The sequence below is a fragment of the Galeopterus variegatus genome, unplaced genomic scaffold (assembly GCF_000696425.1).
Source record: "Galeopterus variegatus unplaced genomic scaffold, G_variegatus-3.0.2 Scaffold309, whole genome shotgun sequence".
Taxonomy (NCBI): domain Eukaryota; kingdom Metazoa; phylum Chordata; class Mammalia; order Dermoptera; family Cynocephalidae; genus Galeopterus; species Galeopterus variegatus.
In genome coordinates this window covers 631976-657670 of record NW_007726420.1, presented here as the reverse complement: position 1 = coordinate 657670, position 25695 = coordinate 631976, and positions in this window count along the sequence as shown.

The following is a 25695-nucleotide window of genomic DNA, read 5'->3' as shown; positions in this document are numbered from 1 at the left end:
TACCAAAACCAGACAAAGAGAGCACAAAACAAAAGAAAACTAGACACAATATTCCTCATGAATATAGACACAAATATTTTTAACAAAATACTAGCAAATTTAATTGAGCAGTATATTAAAATATTCACATACCATGATAGCATAGATTTTCTTCTAGATATACAAGACTGATTCAATATTCAAAAATCAATCAATGTAGGCTTCCAGTCAAGATGGCAGAATAGGGCCAGCCCGTGGCTCACTCGGGAGAGTGTGGTGCTGATAACACCAAGGCCCCGGGTTCGGATCCCACATAGGGATGGCCGGTTCGCTCAGTGGCTGAGCGGGGTGCTCACAACACCAAGTCAAGGGTTAAGATCCCCTTACCAGTCATCTTTAAAAAAAAAAAAAAAAAACAAGATGGCAGAATAGATGGTCCCAAGTGTCACTCTCTCCCACAAATCAACCAGTTTACAACTGTTAAAAAGCAACAACAGCCAAGCTGAGGCTGCTAGAGCTCAGGGGAAGAGGAGGAGAGACCCATGCATGAAGGCAGGAGAAGCCATGATAAGAGAAAGAAAGGATCGTTCCCACCATTTTGAGACCAAGCCACTTCCAGGCTGGAGCTAGTGAGCACATGGAGCAAGAACTGGCAAAAGTTGCAGCTATGCCCTTACTATGCACTTGCTTGGAGGAGGCAGGGGAGAAGAGGACCTTGGCCCCCTGACCAGCGAGACCACTGACAGGGTTCCTGTGGACCCACACATGAGCATGGAGCCACAGACAACAGGAAAAAGGGACCACTCAGAGGCCAGTGAGTCATCGCAACGACTGGCAGCCAGCCTACCCTATGGGAAGTGTTTGGAGTGCTGGTGGTGATGGAGACGGGCCCACTAGGGGAGCACTGGGGCACAGTATGGACAGCTGATCTGCCCTCCAGTCAGCACAGGACCACTAAGTGGAGACTGATCAGGAATATAGAGCTGCAGGGGTGGAGAAACTCAGGCCCAGACTAGAGTTTCCACACAACCCAGGTGTACCAGACCTCATGAGACCCAGAAATACATACAAGGTCAACCATTAAAACCTAAGCTGCACAAAAAGCCTTCCCTAGGGAATCAGCAGCAAAGCAGCAATTTAGCTAAACCACAGGGCTCAAGTGCTGGTGTTCACAGGAAGTTCCCCCATTTTAGAAGTAAGCAAAGGACAACAATTAGTTCCAGTGCAGAGTTTAAGTGGTGGGGGTAGCTAACAATCCAACATAGAACCGAAAGAAGAAACAAAATACCCACAGATCAGAGACAAAGTTTGATATTGACTAGTAAAGATCTAACACCACCAAAGAACACCCATAAAACCTAGAAGGACTGGAAGCCCTCTGGGCTCCCAAGCCAGGGAGGGGGCAGGGCTGAGGGCTTCAGCCACGGCCCCCCAACATCCTCAATCAGACCAGTGATGACCACTGAGCTGCCTCAGGAAGTGCCCCAGGCTCTCAAGCCAGGGCAGTGGGGGCCAAGGACTTCAGCCACACCCCCTGACATCTGTACTCAGCCCAGCAACAACCCAGCCACCACCGGAAGCACCCTGGTCTCCTCTGCCAGAATGAGGGGGGAGCCACGGGCCTCGATCACACTCCCCCTCCTTCCCCATCTTCTCACCCTATTTCCCCTCCCCCTTCCCTTCTCCTCCCCCCAATTGCTCTGCAACAACATCTTAGAATGAGGCATGGAGCTAGAGAAAGCCAAACCCAGCCACAACCAGGTAAAGAGCACACCAAAAACACCATTTTCACACAGGTAGCCCTCCATAGCCACCACAATTGCCAGGGCTGCCACAAAAGCAGTTAGTCTCTATAGCAGCAATCACTGTCACTGTGCAGGTGGCACGCCAGACTCTCAACTTCATTGACACAAGGAGAGGCACCAGCAGAGACCAAAAAATGTCTCTCTCCACATCTCTACAAAGCACACTCCAGAGTAGTAGAAGAAGCATCTGATTTACTATAATAGGGAAGAACTTGATCACATCTGTCTCAATACCAGACAGATCATCCAGGCAATAAACTAACAGAGGAACAGTTCATCTATCAGATGGAGAGAACAAATCTATGGTTATTAGATGGGGGAGGGAGAGGGGAAAGGGGGAGGGGAAAGAGGGAGGGAATGGGAAAGGGGGAGGGGAAGGGGAAGGAGGAGATTGGATAAGGGGCATAAAGAATAAGTATGATTTGTGACAATGAATATGCTAATAAAAAATAAAGGATTAAAACAGTTAAAAAAATCAATCAATGTATTCCAGCATACTAACAATAAGCTAGAAAAAAATCACAATCATATCGATTGATACATAAAAATCATTTGACACAATTCAAAACCTGTTCATTATAAAAACTCCCAAAAAATAAGAATAAAGGGGAAATTCCCCTCAACTTGATGAAGAACATCTACAAGAGACCCTACAGCTGACATTATACTTAGTGGTGACAGACTGAATGCTTTCACGGAAGTTGAAGAACAAGGTGAAAATGTCCATTTATGATTATTCAACATAGTGATGGAAGTTCTAACCAGTACAATAAGGTGAGAAAAGGAATTCAAAGGCATACTCATTGGAAAGGAGGAAATAAAACTGTTTCTATTTGCAAATGACATGATTTGTTCATGTAGAAAGTTCTAAGGAATCTAAAATGAAAACAAAAACCTCCGAGAATTAATTAGTTATTTCAGCAAGGTTATATGAACAATGAACATGTACACCCCAAAATTTAAGATACAACGCCACCTACAATCACTCAAAAAATTACATAGGTATAAATCAAGCAAAACATGTTCAGGATTTTGTTATGAATTTAATGTTTGTGTCCCCCAAAATTCATACACTGAATCTCTAACCCCCAATGTGATAATATTAGGAGGTGTGGCTTTTGGGAGAAAATTTAGGATAGATGAGGTCATAAGGGTGTAGCCCCCATGATGAGATTAATGCCCTCCTAAGAAGAGGAAAATATCAGAGCTCTCTCTGTTTTTATCATGGGAGGACACGGCAAGAAGATGGCTGCAAGCTAGGAAGAGGGCCCTTACCAGGAGCTGAATTGGATGGCATGTTGATGTTGGACTTCTCAGCCTCCAGAACTGTGAGAAATAAATGTTGTGTAAGCCACCCAGTCTATGGTATTTTATTGTAACAGCCAGAGCTAAGACAGACTTATATAGTGAAAACTATACAACAAAGAAGATCTAAATAAATGTAAAGACATACCATGTTGTTCGGTTGGAAGATCAACAGAGTAAAGATGTCAATTCTCCCCAAATATACAGGTTTAATGTTCTTCCTATCAAAATGCTGGCAAGGTCTTTTGTAGATATAGACAAGGATTATTATAAAATTTATATGGAAATGTGAAAGAACTGGAATAGCTAAAATAGTTGTGAAAAAGAATAAGAAAGTGGGAGGAATCAGTCTACCTAATTTCAAGACTAATTATATAACTGTAGTGATCAAGACTGTATGGTATTGGCAGAGGGATAGATACATAGATTAATGGAACAGAACAGAGAATCCAGCAGATGTGTCTAACTGATATTTTACAAAGGTGTAAAAGCAATTCATATAGCATAAATAGGGCTACTATACAGTCCTCCCTCAATACCTATAGGGTTTTTGTTCTACAACCCCCACGGGTACCAAAATCCATGATGCTCAAGTCCCTTATATAAAATGATGTAGTATTTGCATAAAAAAATATGCACATTATCCTATATGCTTTAAATCATCTCTGGGTTACTTACAATACCTGGTACAATGTAAATGCTATATAAATAGTTGTTATACTGCATTTTAAAATTTATATTATTTTTTATTGTTGTATTGCTATTTTTTATGTCTTTTCTGAATATTTTTCATTCACAGTTGATTGAATCTTAAGATGCAGAGCTCGTGAATACAGAGGACCAATCGTATACTGATATTAGGAAATCAGTATACGATTGGACCAAGAAGATTTAGTGACCATGAGCCAATATGTACTTAACAATGTAGGGTTAACATCAACAGATGAATGAATTTAAAAACTGTGGTATATATACACAATGGAATACTATTCAGCTATAAAAAGAAATGATATCCTATCATTTGCAGCAACATGGATGGAACTGGAGACCATCATGCTAAGTGAAGTAAGTCAGGCACAGAAAGAAAAATACTGCATGATCTCATTAATATGTGGAATCTTGAAAAAAAAAAGTGGTTCTCAGTGGTTCTAGAAGTAGAGAGTAGAATAATGGTTATCAGAGGCTAGGAGGGGGAGGGGTGGAAAGAAGAGGGAAGAGAAGGGGTGGACTAACTGGTACAAAACTATGCTTTCTACCTTAAGTGAATCATTATGGAGTGTATGCAAGTATTGAAACAGCACAATGTACCTCACAAAAATGTACAAGAAAATGTTAAAAAAAAAAATTTTAATTTTTAACAATATAGGATTAAAAATATATGGAATAATAACTGATAAAACAATGAAAAGAAATAAATTAATCATTCTACCTGGAGATTTTTTAACTCACATTTTGTACTTAGTCTGTTTGAACTGCTATAACAAAAACATAAACTGGGTAGCTTATAAGCAACAATTATTTCTCACAGTTCTGGAGGCTGGGAAGTCCAAGATCGAGGTGATGGGGCAGGTTCGGTGTCTGGTAGGGACCTGTTCCTCACAGACTGCACCTTCTCATTTTATCTTCACGTAGTGGAAGGGGTGAGGCAGCTCTCTGAGGCCTCTTTTATGAGAGCACTAATCTCATTCATGAGAGCTCTATCCTCATGACCTAATCACAAAAGGTCCCACCTCTCAATACTATTCACACTGGGGATTAGGTTTTAACATATAAATTTCTGGAGGACACAAACAATAGGACCATAGCACCATTTTCAGAAACTAGTAGCACAAGTAAGGGGGAAAAAAGAAAATATATAGAATGTTTTAGTCTCAAATTAACATATATATGTAAGCTCAAACTAAGAGATATATGAGTATATAGAATGTTATCCCACACTCGGAATATATATACAAAAATTGCCTATATTATAGACCACCAAAAAAACCTATACAGAGATATGTATAGGTATCATAAATACCAGTATATTATCACACTGATTATACAACAGGGATAGTTGTCAAAATACTTAATATCTGAAATTTTAAAACATGCTACTAAACATAGATGCAAAAATTATATAACCCATTCCAAACTGTAAATTTCGGGCTTTCTTAGAGCTGCCTTTTTTCCTTTTCATACATTTTAACATTTAGCCTTGAAAAACTAGAGGCTTTTCTAACTCTGGTGAAAAGTTTTTGCAAGATAAGGAGCAAGTATTCCCATTTCCCCCTGAAGCTGCCAGAAAAGCACAGAACATTCTGCATCATCATACTGGCCTGACAATGTTAATCTAACAAAGATTTGTAAAACACCCAGATTTCAGAGGCTGTTGTTTTATCCTAGGGAAACAGTTCCTCGTCTCCAAGAAGCTTATAATGCTGATTGGCTGCCTTATAATGTGTTGCCCTGGTGATAATATTTAAATTGGCATCTTAAAGATATAAATACTTGTTGACTTTCTTTGTTAAGCCAGCAAGAGATCATTGGCACTTAACATGCCTAGCAAAAACAAGTAAAATGACGTCTAAGTTTCTATTTTACAAAGAGTTTGATTGAAAGTCTTGTCCTATTTAAATAAATGAATAATGCCTGGGTTAAACAGAAAATCATGGGGAAAATATATGCTACATAGAACTGAATGACAATGAAAGTACCAGATATTAAAATCTGTGAGATTCACCTAAATAGTGTTTAGATGGGAATTTATGTCTTTGAATATAATGAAGGTAAATTAAAAACAAATTAACTATTTCTCTTCTTCTTCCTCTTACTCTCCCTTCCATTCTTTTTTTCCTCCTTCTCTTCCAGAACAATTCCACCCTAAACGTATTAGATAAGCCCAACAGAAGTAGGCATCCACACCATAGGAATGAGAAAGAGTGATCCATGGTGGCCCAGAGCATAGAGTTGGGGTGAGGAGGGTAAGAAGGGTGACCATAGGCAGTGGCCCAGCTTAGCTAAGTGGGGAAAGGAAGTGAAACATCACCTCCACCCCCATGGCTCAGGGAGTCAGAGGCTGAGCGGGGTGAGCAAGGCATCCCTGAGGAGGGGCAGCCTGGCACGGGAGGTTAGAGGCGGGGTACAGCCAGGAGGGCCTCCACACAGGGGAGGGCTTGGTGGCAGGGAGAAGAAATTGGTTACATACCAGGGATTAATCAAATAAGTAAATAAAGGGTGTCCTAAAAGTCTTCATGCAATTTTAAGCTTTAATACTTTGGAAACATAAATTCTAAAACTTACAAAAAATTTTGAATATTTAAGTTAAATCTCTTCCACACCTATATAGGCTTGTAAACTTGAAATGAAAAATATTTATTTTAAAATTTTTGTTTCAGTCTCTGATTGAAGATGGCAAACGTTGACTGAAACAAAAAGATCAAATTAAAAATGTATTATTCAAAATTCACAAAAATTAAATAAACGTGAAGAAAATTTAAATAATTAAACTCTCAAATGATGATGGAAAGGAAAAAAAACTAGACTATACTTCTGGTGCTGGATTGGAAATGAAGATAATAGCGAAAAATCATCTTTTTCAATTTATAAATACAGAAATTAATAGATGTGTTTGTGTGTGAGATAGAGACAGAGATTGAGAAAGAGAGAAGGAAAGAGAGATTCCCTAACACTCCACTAACTGATACTGGAAGCAGTGTTACCCCAAAATCAATGGGCACATCTAGCACCCAGATAATACTATTCTCCACTAAAGGAACCAGAACTTCTTGGGGAAATGGCTGATTCAAGGCTGGGACAAGGACAAATACAATCACCCTCAATCATATTGTGCCAGAAAGCAAGGAAGCTCTCAAAGAATGACAGGACGTGTTAAAAGAACACATACGTTATCTAGAGAGTTTTCACTGAGCAATCGGGCACATTTTCAGCATCAAAATAAATAATGATAGAAACCAATTATAACCCATTGAATTAAATGGGCAACATGAGTCCATACTGATCTAAACAAATAAATAAATAAATTGAAAGTTTGATAAGAAATGGACTATTCAGATAGATGCAAAGTACCTCCCATAAAATATTTATCAAATACAACAAGAGAAAGAATAACTTCATGGTGGGGAAGCCTGGCAGACACCACACTAATCAGGCAATCAAAGTTTACATCCTTAGTAATGGGATAAATAGGGTGTATGTGCCACCTGGTAGAATCCAGTGAGAACACAGCACCATTTCTGTGGTGTTTCTGCCAAAGCCACATAACCTGAATCTAATCATGAAGAAAGCCAAGTGTAAGGACATTCTACCAAAACACTGGCCTGTAATCTTCAAAAGTACCAAAAACATGAAAGTCAAGGAAAAATTAAGGAATGATTCTAGACTAAAGAGACATGACAATTAAATGCAGCATATTGGGAGAATATATGAAACTTGGAGTCTATGGAGTGAATGGTAGTAATATATCAGTGCTATTTTCATGAATTGTGTAGTTGTATTGTAGTTACAAAGGAGAATATCCTAGTTTATTGGTAGTACACAACATATAAGACTACTTGTTTTTCGGAATATTCATTATTGACTTTACATTTTTTTTCCAGTCTGATATATGTTAAGTGATGTCTCACTGTATTTTTTTTTTTTTTTTTTTTTGACCAGTAAGGGGTTCACAACCCTCAGCACAGTGTGGTCTGCATCAGGCTCAGCCAGTGAGCGCACCCGCCATCCCTATATAGGATCCGAACCTGCGGCCTCGGCGCTACTAGCGCCGCTCTCTCCCTAGTGAGCCCCAGGGCCAGCCCCTCACTGTTACTTTTACTTTCATTTCCTGACTGCTAGCGAGTCCATCTTTCATATGATTGTTGTCTTTTGGGGAAAAAAATACACACACAATACAATTTCTGGCTTTTCAGTCCTATGTGAGGTGTTTTACATCCCTAGGCTATAGATTATGAATATTTTACAATTCTCTTGCAGAATTGTCATATGGCTTCTTTTATTTACATTGTTAAACAATCTTGAAATTGCATTTGCATATGGTAAAATATAAGGGTCTAATTTTACTTCTCAATTTTCTTCTGGATTTAGTATTTATTAAATAATTCTTGGGCACAGGTGCTCACAGTCAGCTCTATACCCCATGAATATGTATAATAAATAAAAATAAATAAATAAGTTTAACTTCTCAAAAGATTTTTAAATGCCTTATTGGTATTCAAATATAAATTTCATTAAATTTATATTAATTTAAAAGAAATTGACATTATTATTATAATGCCCTGCATTTTAAAAATTACCTTACCGTTTGTTCAGATCTTGTCCTGTGTCATATAATAAGATTTTACAATATTCTTCATATGGTGCCCACACTTTTCTTTTAATACTTACTCCTAAATACTTTATGGTTTTAGTTTCTTATGTAAATGCTATTTTTTCTATTTCTCTTAGTGCTTATTATTAAAATAGACAAAATGACTGATTTTTCTACATGAATCTTGTATCAGCCTCCTAACCAAATTTTCTCATTAATATTTGTGTGTTTCTATTTACTGATGTCTTGAGATTTATAAATATAAAATTATATCATCAGTAAAAACTGATGGTTTTTTCTCTTCAATATTTATATCAATTGTTGCATATTATTGTCTCACTACATCCTTAGAATCTCCCGATCAGTGGTAAATAAAAATGGTGATAGTGGACATCCCAGATTAGTTCCAAATTTTAATAGAAATAGTTTTTATGATTTGATTTAGGATAATATTTGCTGTCAGGTTTTGGTACATAGTCTTTATATTATTTAATTCTGTAATAGAACTGGAAATAGCCAGCTACACTGGTTCCTAGCATGGAAACAAAGACGTAGGACTACAGAGGAGAGTCAATCAGGTTAAGCTGCACCCATGTCCTGACCTTCTGTCTGGACAGTGTCTATTGTCAGACAAGCAATTGAGGTTTCATTATATCTCATGTCACAGGAATTAGGGTAATGTCATGAGCAATTTTGTATCATAAAGGAGTTTGGTGGTTAACAAAACAAAAGAATTTGTCTGACTAACTAGTTTTCTGGAAATGGATGTGGTTAGTTGGCTAGCTGTTGGCAGACAGCTGGTGAGCAAGTTCAGAATATTTATATTTTATCATAAAGGTAAGTGTTGTCATCCGTTTAGGCTGCTATAACAAAATGCCATAAAGTGGGTGGCTTATAAACAGCATATATTTATTTCTCACCATTCCGGAGGCTGGAAAGTTCAAGATAAAGATGCTGGAAGATTCAGTGTCTGGTGAAGGCCCAGCTTCCTAGTTCATAGATGGCAGTCTCTTCACTATCAATCTATTAAAATACCAACTTCTTACATTTTAAATTATTTTATACGCTAAGATCTATTTCTGTTTTCTCTATTTTGATCCATTTGTCTGTCTATTCCTACACCACTGCCATACTGATTTCATTTGAATGGCTTTACAGTGTATTCTGATATCTGGTAAGAAAATCCCTCCTTTGCTAGTCTAGGTTTTCAAATTTTTCTTAGCTGTTATTAGGCATCTATCTCTACTCCTAAACTTTAAGATAGTTTTATCCAGTTCTGGAGCCTTTGTCAGAGATCAGTTGGGTGTAAGTATGTGAGGTGATTTCTGGGTTCACTATTCTGTTCCACTAGTCCAAGTGACTGTTTTATGCCAGTACTATGTTGCTTTGATTACCATAGCTTTGTAGGATAATTTGAAGTCAGGTAGTGTTATGCCTCCAGCTTTTTTTAATTTTTGCTCAGGATTGCTTTAGCTATTCAGGGTCTTGAGTTGTTCCATATGAATGTTTGGATTGTTTTTTCTATTTCTGTGTAAAATTTCTTTGGTATTTTGATGGGGATTGCATTGAATCCATAGATCACTTTGGGTAGTGTGGGCATTTTCACAATGTTAATTCTTTCAATCCAAGACCATGGAATGTCTTTCCATCTTTTTCTGTCCTCTTTAATTTCTTTCAGCAGAGATTTGCAGTTCTTGTTGTAGAGATCTTTCACCACATTGGTTAAATTGATTCCTACATTTTTTTTTTTTTTTGGTCACTATTGTAAATGGGCTGGCTTTCTTGATTTCTTTTTCTCCCAGTTCATTATTGGAGTATTAAAATGCTACTGATTTTTGCATGTTGCTTTTGTATCCTGCAACTTTACTGAATCTGCTTATCACCTCTAAGAATTTTTTAGTAGAGTCAGATTTTTCAATATATAGGATAATGCAATCTGAAAACAGGGGCAGTTTGACTTCCTCTTTTCTTTCTCTCACCTGATTGCTCTTGTTAGTACTCCTAACATTACGTTAAATAGGAGTGGTGAGAGTGGGCATCTTTGTCTTGTTCCTGAAAGCTTTTCCCCATTTAGGATGATATTGGCAGTGGGTTTGTCATATATGGCTTTTATTGTGTTAAGGTCTTTCCTTCTACACCTAATTTGCTGAGAGTCTTTATCATGAAGGGATGGTGACTTTTGTCAAATGCTTTTTCTGAATCTATCAAGATAATCATATGGTTTTTGTCCTTGATTTTGTTGATTTGGTTTATCACATTTATTGACTTGCATATGTTGAACCATGCTTGCATACCTGAGATGAATCCCATTTCATCATGGTGTATAATTTTTTTATGTGTTGCTGTATTCTATTTGCTAATATTTTGTTGAGGATTTTTGTATAATGTTCATTAGCGATATTGGCCTGTAATTTTCTTTTTGTTGTATCTTTGTCTGGCTTTGTATCAGGGTGATGCTGCCCTCATAGAATGAGTTTGGGAGAGTGGTGTCTGTTTCAATTTTTTGGAATAGTTTGAAAAGAATTGGTATTAATTCCTCTTTAAAGGTTTGGTAGAGGGCCGGCCCTGTGGTTCACTCAGGAGAGTGAAGTGCTGGTGGCACCAAGACCATGGGTTCAGATCCTATATAGGGGTGGCCAGTGCACTCACTGGCTGAGCATGGTGCAGTCCACACCACCATGCCAAGGGTTGCAATCCCCTTACCAGCAGTAAAGGTATCCAGTCCTGGACTTTTCTTAGTTGGGAGATTGGGGATTACTGCTTCACCTCATTGCTGGTTATTTGTCCATTCAGGTTTTCTATTTCTTCTTGGTTCAGTCTCAGTAGTTTGTATGTTTCTAAAATTTTATCCATTTCCTCCAGGTTTTCAAATTTGTTGGCATACGGTTATTTAAAATAGTCTCCAATGAGTCTTTGTATTTCTGTGGAGTAGATTGTAATGTCTCCTTTTTCATTTCTATTTTTTGTTATTTGGGTCTTCTCTCTTCTTTTTTTAGTTAGCCTAGCTAATTTTTTTTTTATTTTGTTTGTTTTCTCTAATAACCAACTTTTTGTTTCATTGATCTTTTGTATCTTTTTTTTTTTTTTTTTTTTTGTCTTTTTTCGTGACCAGCAAGAGGATCACAACCCTTGGTGTGGCATCGTCCGCACCACGCTTAGTGAGCGCGCCAGCCATCCCTATACTTTTTTTAAAAAATTTTTTTTTTTTTTTTTTTTTTTTTTTTTTTTTTTTTTTTTTTTTTGTCTTTTTTCGTGACCAGCAAGAGGATCACAACCCTTGGTGTGGCATCGTCCGCACCACGCTTAGTGAGCGCGCCAGCCATCCCTATACAGGATCCGAACCCGCGGCGGAAGTGCCACTGCGCTCCCAAGCGCTGCACTCTCCCAAGTGTGCCACAGGGCCGGCCCGATCTTTTGTATCATTTTGAGGGTCTCTATTTCATTTAGTTCTGCTATCTTAATTATTTATTTCTGGCTACTAATTTTAGGATTGAATTACTCTTGTTTTTCTAGTTCTTTGAGGTATCACATTAAGTTGTTTATATGAAATCTTCCTATTCTTTTGATGTAAGCATTTATTGCGATAAACCTCCCTCTTAGTACTGCTTTTGCAGTATCCCTTAGGTTTTGGTATGATGTATCTTTATTTTCATTAGCCTCAAGAAATTTTTTGATTTTCTGTTTAATCACATCTTGGACCCATAGGTCGTTCAGGAGCACGTTGTTTAATTTCCATGCATTTGTATAGTTTCCAGAGTTTTGCTTGTTACTGATTTCTAGTTTTAATCTGTTGTGGTCTGAAAGATACTTGAACTGATTTAAATTTTTAAAAATTTGTTGAGACTTGATTTGTGACCTAACACGTGGCCTGTCCTAAAGAATGTTTCATGTGCTGAAGAATGTATATTCTGTGGTTGTTGGATGAAATGCTCTGTAGAGATCTGCCAAGGCCAATTGGTCTAAACTGGAGTTTAAATCCTGTGTTTCTCTGTTGATTTCTTGCCTAGATTATCTGTTCATTGTTGAAAGAGGGGTCCCCAACTATTATTGTGTTGAGGTCTATCTCTTTCTTCAGGCCTAACAGTGTTTGCTTTATATATCTGAGTGTTCTGTTGTTGGGTGCATATATATTTATGAGTGTTATGCCTACTTCCTGGATAGATCCCTTTATCATTATATAGTGGCCTTCTGTGTCTCTTTTTATGTTTCTTTTTTTAAAGTCTATTTTATCCAATATAAAAATATACACTCCTGCTCATTTGTGGTTTCCATTTGCATGGTATATCTTTTTCCATCCCTGCACTATTAGTCTGTGTGTGTCTTTACAGTTGAGGTAAGTTTCTTGAATACAGCATATAGTTGGGTCTAGATCTTTAATCCAATTAGTCAGTCTGTGTCTTTTGAGTAGGGAATCTAATCCATTCACATTTAGGGTTCTTATTGAAAGGTACTGTCTTACTCCTAGCATTCTATTGATTTTTGTTTGGATGTTTTAAAAATGTTTTGTTTCTTTCTTCCCTTTCTATTGTTTGCATTTGATGTTTGTTGGTTTTTGAGGTGGTAAGATTTAGTTTCCTTCTATTTCTCATTTGCATTAATGTTCTACTAGTGGATTTTGTTCTTTCTTGTATATTCAGGTAGTGATTATCATTTTTCAGATTACAGATGAAAGAGTTCCTTGAAGATTTCTTCCAGGGCTGGTTGTGTGGTGGTGAACTCCTGCATTTGGTGCAGTGTTGGGCATAACTTTGCGCGCATGCGCCCTGACGCGCACGGGCGCCAGTTCATGTGCTCCGCGGCCACCATTTCACTAGCGCTCAATGGCACGTAGCTGCCAGCCTCGCCCTTCCGGGTCCCAGTGATTCAGCAACTTTAGTTCCGTATTCGCGTAAAACCTCCCCACCACCTCACCCTATCCTTTTAAGCCCTTCTTATTGGCTCTTTGCTTGATCTCTCATATCAAAACCCGCCCTGCCCTTTTTCCCTATATAAGCTGTGCCGCCCTGCAAATAAACGGAGTTCCGGCTTTGACCACTCTCCTGGCTCGGTGGTGTTCTTTCTCGGCCCCCGGGGAGGAAGGTCCTGGGGGGGAAGGGCCGTGCCAGCGACACTCATCATCCCACTCAGCCCCACAAGGGACCCCCGGCTGGACCGGGGTCTCTTCCCGCTCGGTTTTGTCGGCCTCTGGCTCAGGGAGGCCCGACACCCCACCACAAGAGAGAGAGTGCCTGCACTGTACTTGTTCTGAATGCTGTACTCCTGGGAAAACCAGAACCAGAATGGGGAGTCCCTTGGTCAAGGGCCGACAGGAGCAGGACATACTCTGGGCTGAAACTCTTGAAGGAAAAAATAGCTAGAGACAAGCTAGAAGAAAAGCATTGCCAAATAGGCAGAAGATAGCACCCAAAAGCACCAGGGAAGAAACCAGGGTGATGAACAGAGCTGAAGCCCAAACAAGATGCATGAAAAGACTAAGAGCCACGGAACTGTGACTTCAGGATGATGCCGCCACAAGGGACAGCAGTAACAGGAGCATGTGGCTTTCACAGAGGCCTTACTGCATACAGGCTCTGCACGAGCAGGCACTCACAGCTCAGCACGGTTCAATGCAGCAGTGGGCTTACCACCAACCTCAGTTAACAGAGCTCAATAATTACACGGCTAGCCCAAGGTCACAAGATTAAGAAGTGTCATTTCTAGAACTTGGACCCAGGTTTGGCCAACGGCAAAGTCCCATGTTCTCAATCTCCATGTGATAAGCAGATTCTGGTGCAGTCAAAGAAAAAAGGGAGTCATCAAAGGAGATGCAAAATGAATGATCCGGACAGAGGGGACAACAGGAAGGCACCACCCAGGACTGAGCTAGTCCCAGAAGGGCCACATGGCAAAGAGCTGAAAAGGGACAGAGCAGGGTCCCATGGGCTTGGGAGATGATGGGTCCTTGAGGAGAGAAAAGTCAAGTCTTCAAAATGGAGCAGGCAACGGGTTACTTTTTGGGGTGGTGAAATGTTCTGGAATTAGATAGTGGGGATGGTTGCACAACCTTGTGACTATGCTAAAAGCCACTGAATCGCACATTTTAAAAGGGTGAATTTTAGGGCCAGCCTGGTGGCGCACTTGGTTGAGTGCGGCGCTTGGGAGTGCAGCGGTGCTCCCACCGAGGGTTTGGATCCCATATAGAGACCGGTCCGCTCACTGGCTGAGCGCGGTGCGGGCGCGACACCGAGGGTTGCGATCCCGTTACTGGTCACGAAAAAAGACAAAAAAAAAAGGGTGAATTTTATGGTATGTGAAGTATACCTCAATAAAAAAAGAATAAAGCAGAGGGCTGACAGGTGGGAGTCAATTTTTGAAGGGGGACCCCTAAAGGTTTGAATGTTAACAGCAGCCCAGGGAAATGACAACGGGAATCAGTTCATCCAGGAATAAGCATAGCGGAGAGTGAGACAAATCTAGCCCTGCCCCCAAGGAGCCTGACCACTGGCAGAGAAGAGAGATACTGAAAGACTACATGGTGCTGACCGTGACACAGACTGGTGTGTAGTGACACTGTGGGCTAAAGCACAGGCCGAGTGTCCAGCTCACACCCACCAGGTGTCCTAACTGTGAGCCCTGAGTATGTAGCTAACTGCTAGGTTCTCTACACTTCAGACGCTCCCTGTAAACAGGAATAAAAAGACCAACCTCCTAGGGTGGGTATGAGGACTGACTGGGACAAAGCACAGTGCCTGGAACCAGGCTTGGCACCCACGAGTGCCTGATGTATTAGCTGTCGCAGCTATTTTTTACTTGACATATCTATAGCATACTGTGATGGCTGAAACCTCAAATCCAGAAGACAACTGCCTGGCCTAAAGCTCAGCTCTACCACTTATTGACCTAAATTAAGTTTCCTAAATTCTCTGTATCTCCATTTCCTCAACTGTAAAATGTAAACAATGATAGTTATATCTCAAAGAGTAGCGTGAATATTTAACAAGATAATCTGTATAAAGTGGTCAACACATGCTTGACAAACAGTAAGTGCCCAATAAATGTTAGTAATTGTTGTCACTGTTTGGGGGGCAGGGGGCGGGTGGAGAGTGTTGGTCAGATAAGACTTCCATGAGGAAACTTGAGTTTTACTCATTTTAAATTAGTGACCACAGACCTCAAGTGAACACTAAATATAGCCTAGCAATCCTACTATCTCTCTCTAGGAAGCCGGTTTTCCTTTCTTAAGACAACTGTGATTTATTATATATATTTTTTTTAATAAAGATGACCGGTAAGGGGATCTTAACCCTTGACTTGGTGTTGTCAGCACCACGCTCTCCCAAATGAGCCAACCGGCCATCCCTATATTGGGATCCGGACCCGCGGCCTTGGTGTTATCAGCACCACACTCTCCTGAGTGAGCCATGGACCAGCCCCCAAAAATAGTTTTAAAAATGTCAACATATCGGGCTGGCCCGGTGGTGCACTCGGTAGAGTGCGGCGCTTGGGAGCGTGGCAGCGCTCCCGCCGAGGGTTCGGATCCCATATAGAGACTGGTCCGCTCACTGGTTGGGCGCGGTGCAGGCGCGACACCAAGGGTTGCGATCCCGTTACCAGTCACGAAAAAAGACAAAAAGGAAAAAAAAAAGTCAACATATCTAAAACCTATAGAACAATATCATACAGTCTAAAATAGATATAATTTGACCAAGGTCAAGAATTTATCCCAATACCGGCCAGCTGCAAAAATAAATAAATAAAATATAATTGGAATCCCCAAGATGAAAGGAAAAAAGAAAATATGCAGAATTATTTAAAGTGGCAATGGCCAAAATGTTTCCAAAGTTGATCAAACACATCAACCCACAAACTCCCTCCTGGGGGGGAAGGGCCGTGCCAGCGACACTCATCATCCCGCTCAGCCCCACAAGGGACCCCCGGCTGGACTGGGGTCTCTTCCCGCTCGGTTTTGTCGGCCTCTGGCTCAGGGAGGCCCGACAGTGCAGGGTCTGGAAAATACACTATTTTTCCTTCATTTCCAGAGGATAAACTTGCTGGGTATAGTGTTCTTGGCTGGCAATTTTTTTCTTTTAGTATTTTGAATATATCATCCCATTTTCTTCTGGCCTGTGGAGTGTCTGTTGAGAAATCTGCTGTTAGTTTGATGAGAGGTTCCCTTCTATTAACTTCAAGATTTTCTCTTGCTGCTTTTAAGATTCTCTCTTCCTTTTGAGCATTGCCAGTTTGACTATAATGTGTCTCAGAGAAGATCTTTTTGGATTGAATCTGTTTGGGGATCTTTGAACCTCCTAGATCTGAAAGTCTATGTCTCTTCCAATATCTAAGTCTCTTCCTATATCTGGGAAGTTTTCTGTTATTATTTCATTGACTGGGTTTTCAACGTTTTTTCCTTTCTTCTCCCCTTATGGAACACCCATGATTTGGATGTTTGTGCACTTAAGATTACATGCTAACTCTTTTAGATTTTCTTCTTTCTTTTCTTCTTTTTCCTTTTTTTAATTTCAAAAAGACTATCTTCAAGTCTTTGTGTTTTTTATTTCATTGAGTGAATCATTCAGTTCCATTAGTTCTCCTACATTCTTTTTTAAGGTATTAACCTTTTTGTAAATTTCCTCCTTCATATCCTGGACATTCTTTTTTAAGGTATTAACCTTTTTGTAAATTTCCTCCTTCATATCCTGGATTTTTTTTTTTTTTTCTCATTTCATTATGTTGTCTAACTGAGTCTTCTCATATGTCATTAAGGTTCCTTAAGATTGTTATTCAGAATTCCTTTTCAGTCATTTCATGGTTTTCCTGCTCTATGGGATCTGGTACATGAGAATTATTATATTCCTTTGGTGGTGAAATAATTTCTTGTTTTTTCATATTTCTAGTATCTCTATATTGATGTCTGGTCACCTGGTAGAGAAGTTTCTGCTTCTATTACTCTGGACCGGGCTTTGAGGAGAAAAACTGCCTCCTCTTTTTCTGGTCACCGCTGGTGACTCTCCTTGTATCAATGCAGTTGAGTAGGTGGCAGGCCAACTGTATGTTCCCTGTGGCTGCTACTGTGGCAGCATGCTGCCCTTACGGTGGCAGAGGCTATGGGAGACCACCCATGCAGAAGCAGTGTTTGTGGCATTCTCCTGTCTTCTGCTGAATAAGGGGGTGCTGCTTGAAGCTCCTGCCTAGGTCCCCTGGCATGCTTTGCCTTCTGCTGGGTGGTGGGAGCTGCAACTTCTCCTGCCTAGGTTATAGGCATGTTCCTGCCTTCTAATTTTTGAAACAATATCACAAATGATGATTGTCAGCTAAAATGAACTACCACAATGTTCTTCTGTTCCTATTAGTTATAGTTTAATTGGGAATGAATGTTAACTTTTATCAAATACTCTTCCATATCTATTGAAATGATCATATGATTTATTGATATAATAAAGTATGTTGCTAGAATTCTTTCTATTCACTCATTCTTACATTTGAAAAATAAAAATACTTGATCAAAATGTACTACTTTTCTTTCACTCACTGCCAGATTATTTTTGCTAATACTATATAATTTTTGCATCTATATTAATAAGTGAAATTTATCTATATTTTTCCCTTATCTTTACCAAATTTCACTGGTAAAATTATGACAACTTCATAAAATCATTTGGAGAGATATCTATCTTTTTACATTGTCTGGAATCATTTGAAAAACAATAGAATTATCCATTTTTTAAAGACTAGATAATGGCTGTGAACCCATTTGTTCCTGGGGTTTCTTCAATAGACCTCTACTCACCTTTCCACTCTCATTAGAAGTTTTCTATTTCTTTTTATTTTTTATTATTTACATTTTTCTGGGAAATAAAACATCCCTTCCAGTTTTTCAAATTTGTAATAATGAAATTGCATGTAGTACCTCTTAGTGTTGATTAAAATGATTGGAGACGCAAAGGAAGATGCAGCAGACGAGATGCAGGTGAAGAGTGGGGAGCTACTGCTCTCTCAGGCAAATAGCACCGACCCAGCCGCTGTTACAGCTTTTATTGTTTGCAATCCTTGACATTTCTTGGCTAACTCGTTTGCGAGTTCACCAAGTGAACAAGTCCTTGGGTACTGTCCACAGAAGTCCATTAACCATTTCCTTCATCTTAGGACTCTTAATTTCTCCAATATCTTTTTTTGTCTACTTTCTTATTCCTAATCTTGTATATACCTTTTCTCCTTAGATTTAACAAGTAGTTTATTGATCATTTAAAGAAGCAACTTTTAATATTATTTATTCAGTTTCTAATTCCATTCATTATATATTTTTTCATTAAATTTCTCTTGCTCATTGTTTTGTTTTTCTAATTTTATAAGATTAATATTAAATTCTTTTTTGTAACCTATCTTCCTTAATAATGAAAACATTTAAGGGTATAGATTTTTCTTTAGACACAGTTTAGCAGTGTCCATATCTTTTGGTATGAAATACTCTTTTATGGCTTCCTAGAAAGTTTGTAACTTCCCTTTTGACTTTTTTTTATCTAGAGGTTATCTTGGCATGTAATGCTTATTATAATCCTGGTAGTAAATAAATTTTAGGTCACATTTTATCTTTCTGTTTTTACAAACTTGAATGTGCCAGGTATGTGTAGAGTGAATGAAGGATACAGGAGCATCGAAATAAAGAGCTTACTTCTCATAAAGGAAGATTCAAATAATGAGAATGAGAATAAAGACATGGGAAGAATGAGAATAAAGGACAGGGGGAGTTTCTATTGCACATGGAAAGCTACAGTGCAAGCTAAAAAGTGTTGTAAGTGTTAGAAGTATAAGTAAGAAAAGTGTTACAAGACACTGGTAATTTGCTATGGAAATTTTACATATACATTTTAATTCTCCAACTAGATCACTATGTTTCCCCAAAGCCAGGAATCACCTTTCCTCCTCCTTTTCTTCCTTTTTTCTTTCTTTTTTTTTTCCATCTGCCTTCTTTCTTTCCTTTCTTCTTTCCTTCTTTCCTTCCTTATTTCCTTCTTCCTCCTTCCTTCCTTCATTTTTGTGGAATCCTCAAAGCCTTTAATATAGCATTCCTCATGCAGTGAAAAAATCAATAAATGCTTACTAAACAAATAAATGAATAGCCGAGTGTTCAGGGTTTGCAGGGTAGAAAGGCGATAAGACATGGGTGGTGGATGGCAAGGAAAAGTTGATGTCTCCATCTATGAAACCAAGAATATCTACACAGAGTAGTCCAAGGATCCCTCCCAAGGCCAGGGTCAGAACAAAGAATCATGCTTCAGCCACCGAAGAAAAAGTAGTGGGAAATCTTTCCTGACAAGAACAGATGTGAGCCCACAAATGTACCCATTGATGTAGAGAAAAGGAAACCTGTACCTGGCCCTGTAACTGGAGTCACTGCATGCTTTCATGGCAGAGACCATTTTTAAGCACCAGAGCAGAAAACACATAACATAATGACAGGCTGAGAAGCACAATTATCTCTTCTGTCCTCCTACTCCACTGCAAGCAGAAATATGGCTGCCAGGGTCAGCTGTAAGGGTAAGGTGAAACTGAACAGCAGCCTCTGTTTCCTATATGTTAAAATAGGAATTCATTCCCAGAGCACCTAACAAATGATGCTACGTGTGTGGAAACAGGCTGATGAGGACAGGCTGCCCATAAGTTCCTGCTCTGGTTTAGCAACTGAGCAAGTAGCAAGTACAGATGTCTAAAAAGCAAAAGCATATTCTCAATTTAAAAGCAAGGGGAAGAGGGAAGATAAAATTATTTCTTTAAAAATTGGGAGGAAATCATTTTTCCCCACTTCAGTCTCCCCCTCTCTCTCCCCCTTTCTTCCTTCCTTTTTTAAATGAAAAGTTTCAAGCACTTGGCAAATATGAACTCATTAATCCTATAACATTCCTGTGAGGAGGTGCTTTAAACCTATGTTTCAGAGATGAGGAAACTGAGGCATAAAAAATTTACATGACTTGCCCGGGGTCACACAGCAAAGCAAGGACTCAAAATTTGCAGATTAGTATGCTAGGCTATTAACCAGTGCTATTCCAACTCTCAAGGTTATGATCTGCTAGTAATTCCTCAGAATCAAAGTCTTCAAATAAATAAACAAATATGTTGTTAAGTTTATTATGGAAAATACCAAATATATACAAAAGTAGAGGCAATATTATAATGTCCTCCCCTTGTATCCTTATCTCAGCTTCAACAATTATCAGATCATGGCCAATCTTGTTTCATCTAGAACCTTAGCCCCCAATAATGGATTATTTTCAAGCAAATCCCAGGCATCATATCATTCTATCTGGAAACATTTTTTGAGTGAAGTGCTAGCAGATCTTTTTAAATAATAGCTTTATTAGATATACCTCACACAACATCAAATTTACCTATTTTAAGTGTACAAGTCAATGTTTTTTGGGGGGGTTGTGTATTTGCAGTGTTACATAAGTATTACTACAATCAACTTTAAAACATTTTTATCATCCCCAAAAGAAACTCAAAAACCATTAACAGTCAAACTCCATATCCTCCTCCTTCCCACCCCTGGCAACCACCAATCTACTTTGCGTCTCTATGGATCTGCCTACTCTGGACATTTCATATAAATGGAATCATACATATGTTGTCCTTTGTGACTGGCTTCTTTCATTAGCATAGTGTTTTCAAGTTTCATCCATGTTGTAGTATGTATTAGTATTTCATGCCTGCACTGCATAACATTCTATTTTGTCTATACCACATTGTGTCTATCCATATACAAGTTGATAGACACTTAGGCTGTTTCATTTAGGCTATTATGAGTGTATAAGTCCATTTATGTTGCTTATAACAAAATACCTGCAACTGGGTGATTTACATAGTAAATAAAATTTATTGCTTACAGTTTCTGAGGCCAGAAAGTCCAAAGTCCATCTGGTGGTGCCGACAGTGACCCAAGGTTCTCACATTGTAAGATGGTGGAAACAGAGAGAGCAGAGGGAGAGGAAGACAGACTCTCCTCTTCTTTTAAAGCCCTCAGAACCATGCCCGTGACCACCATTTTTAATCCATTCACTACTGCAGGGTCCTACAGTCCAATCACCTCTTCAAGGCTCCACCTATCAATTAGCAAAATAGGATTTCCCACCCTCTTAATAGTCACAGTGGGGGATAAATTTCTAATACATAAAACTTGGGAGACAATTCAAGCTTGAGAGAGTTTGGGGGGAACACAATTTAATCCACTACAATGAGTAATGTTTCTAATGAACATTTATGTACAAGTTTTTGTGTTGACATATATTTTCATTTTTCTTAAGTATATACCTAGGAGTGGAATTGCTGGATCATATAGTAACCACGTTTAACCTTTTTAGGAACTGCCAAACTGTTTTCCAAAGCAGTAGTTTCATTTTACATTCTTACCATAAATGTATGAGGTTTCTAATTTCTTCACATCCTCACCAATACTTTCTATTATCTATCTTTTTTATTCTAGCCATCCTAGTGGGTGTGAAGTGATCTCATTGTGGTTTTGATTGTCATTTCTCTAATAGCTAATAATGTTGAGGGTCTTTTATGTGGCTAGCAGATTTAAACCAGTAGTCTCCCACTTTAGGATTCTCTGTGGAACACTTCCTTTAATCCCAAAATGTTTGTTTTCTCTTCTTCTACCAATAAAATGTCCATTTACTTTGCTATCCTATTTTCTGCTTCCTTCATTCCTCTTCCCCATACTTCTAATTATTCCAAACTTAGTGTTGAGCCAGAGACCCCAGAAAGATCTACTTTTTAAAAGTAATCCTTCCATGTTTTATTTCCTTCATAGTATTTATCACTGTCTGAAATAATCTTATGTATTAGCTTACTTGTTTATTGTTTGTCTTTCCATATACATACTAAAATATATGCGACATGAGAGGAGAGACCTTGTCTATTTGTTTACCACTGCATCCCAGTGCCTAGAACACAGTCATTGAATCAGTAATTCTCAGATCATGGAGTTCTTCTTTGATTTTGTTATGCTGCTTTGCACACTAATCTCTAATACCTCTTCAGGTGCTTTCCTAATGATAGCGTCTGAAATACAGGCCTCATTATTCACATGACTCTTCATCACAGTGTATTTATAAATGAAAAAGCCATCAATAACATTCTGAATGCTTAATATCTACAAGTTGAAATATTGTGCAAAATATTTAAGTGATGTTGACAAAGAGATTGTAGTATTATTGGGACATGTTTGTCCTGTTACATGAAAAAAAGCAGAATACAAATATGTATTACATTATGATCACAGTTTTTTAAATGCTTAGAGAAGAGACTGTGAGGAAATAAATCAAAATGCTCAGAGTTGTCTTTGGGTGGTACAATTCAGGGCCACTGTTTTTCTTTCTTTCTTTCTACTTTTCCACATTTTCTAATTTTCTATCACAAACACATGTTGTTCTTATATTAAAAAACAAAAATGACTTTATTTTAAGAAAACCTAACTATATTAGTACTATTAGAGAGTACTAACCTTCATAGTACTCTCACCATAACAAAAACAAAAACAAAAAAAACTGATTTTTGCTTAATTTTAAAGCAACAGTTGACAAAATGGAAACAACAAGCCATAATTGTTATTTACATTACCAAGCTGATAAGGGGAATTTTCTCCTTATAGTAATATCTCAGCCAGTACACGAAATGAATAATAGAATAATTACCATTTTTCAACTCCTCATAAAGTAATGAATTAAGACATTGATCATCAGTGGCTGCTGGTTATTAAGTCTCCTAGTGGAAGAATACAATATAACGTGCAAGTAGTCTCACCAGAAATTTAGCTTAAATCTGATCAAGCTTCTAGACCAAACTACTTGTTTACAGGAAATACAGGGACTAGAAGAACATGACAAATGATACTAAAGGGATGCAAAATTCAGGTTGTGGAAAATTCTCTAGGACAGACAACCCAGTTTTTTAACAAATTACAAGCAAGAAAAAAGAGTGGGGTAGTGGGGGGAATCCTATAGGTTAAAAAAACTTGATACATATCAATCAATTGCAATGAATAGAACCTGCGCAGTCCCATTCGGTGGCCACTACCTACACAAGGCTAGTCCAAGTGGAGGTGTGTAAAATACACACACATTTTATAAGACCTAGTATTTAAAAAGTATGTAAAATTTCTTATTAAAATATTTTATACTGATAAATGTTGATATAATAATGATAATATTTTTGATACATTGGATTAAATAAAACAAGTTAAAATTAATTTCAATTTAATTAAAGTTAAAAATTCATATGTGGCTTACATTGTATTTCATAATAGCATTTTTATTATTGATAGTACTTGGATTCTGATTTAAACACACAATTTATATATAGATGGATTTAATAGTTTACTAATTTAGGTATGATGATGGTATTGTGATTAAAAATAATCCTTATCTTTTAGAGCTACATTTGAAATGTGTAGGGATGGAATGATATGATGACTGGAATTTGCTTCAAAATAATGTGATAAGAAAAGATAGGGAAAAAAAGAAAAAAATACCAAAATAATGTGATAGAGAAAAGTGGGTAAGACTATAAATAAATAAGGTTGGCCATGAGTTGATCATGTTGAAACTGAGCAATGAATATGGGGTTCACTGTATTAGTCTCTCCACTTGTGCATATACTTGACATTTTTTATAATAAAAGTTAGAAGCAGGTAGGTGAGGCTACGACTGTGGGCACATCCTTAAGAATTAGGATCAAGATAGCAAGTAGTTTGCCACATCAGCAGAACCCTAAACCAGCATGCTTCATGGTAGACTCCCTTATTGACCATCCTTCATCTCAAATCTTTCTTCTGGGCTCAAGCTCTTTTCTGCTATCTAGCTTTTACTCTGGCAATGCATCTTGCCTTAGTTCTCTTACTGCAGACCCTCTTGCTGATGGACCTTAACTCTGCGTAACAAATCTCCCCAAAACTGGATGGATTAAAACAACAACAATCATTTTATTATCTCTCATGATTCTGGGAGTTGACTAGGTTAAGCTGGGTGGTTTCCACTTGGCATTTGTCATGTGGTGATTGAGGCTAGAGCCATCCAAAGGCTTCCTCACTCATAATTCCGGCAATCAATGCTGGCTGTTTGTTGGGATACCAGCTGACACTGTCAGCCAGAATATCTAGACATGGGCTTTCTGTGGGACTTGGGCTTCCTCACAGCATGGTGGCTAGGTTCTAAGAGCTAGCATTCCAGTAGGATCCCAGGTAGCAAGTCTATCACCTTTATAACCTAGTCTAGGAAACATCACTTCAGCCATAGTTACCAGCCCACCCACATTCAAAGGGAGAAAACGTAGGTCCCACCTCTTGATGGAAAAGTGTCAATGTTGCATTGGAAGATGAGCATGTGGAATTGCAGCCATCATGGAAAATTCAATCTGCCATACTTTGGATCCCTCTTGGTATGAATATTTATTTCTCTGGCTCTGGCTAGTTTCCAATTATCAGCAAGCCAAACAGCACTTTTTCTACTTAGAACTGTCATCTATCTACTCTTGCTCAGCTTGCAAATTCCCCATGGCACCAAACTTCACATCATTCCAGCACCAGGGCTGCTTGCTCTCAGACTTCTGCCCTTACCCTTAACCTTTCTATTCTTCCTCCGTCCTCTCTTGCCCGTTCCAAAATATAAGGGCATAACATTGCAGATAACATTGGTCATATACTCTTAAAAATACTCTACCTTTACAAACCTGACTTAAGAAATACAAACAGGCAGATATGAAATATGGTGGTACTAGACATGCTCAATCAAATTTTTTAACTATTCAATGACTTTGCATTATTAATGTTGGTTTGTATCATTATTATATAATAACAATAAAAGTTCTCAATGTCAATGTCCTGCAAAAACTCTTACTTTTACATACCAGGTAGGGAAAAGAAAAAAAAAAATCAATCTGCATAGAAGATTCCTGCTACCAGAAACATTATGGCACCCTCTGCTGGCAGGAAACAAAGTATAAGGTATCCTAGGTTCATTTTCCCTGCAGGATTCTCCAGCATCCTTGTACCATTGGCTGCCAATCATCTTATCCAGACATAAAAGCATAATTCAGGCTTTTGAAGATGGCGTCGGGTCTGAGCGGCCGCGCCAAGAGACAGCGCGATCCTGTGAGCCGTGCGCTGTGATACCAGAGTATTGATTGCATTTCCAAGAGCAGCAAAAGGCAAATAAATCTTTCAACAACGATCCTACATCGACAAACAAGTGACAGCAGGTTCGAGGTCTTGGGGCCGACACTGAAGAGGTCTCCTGAGAGCGCCCAAGCCCGGCCGCGGGAACGAACGAG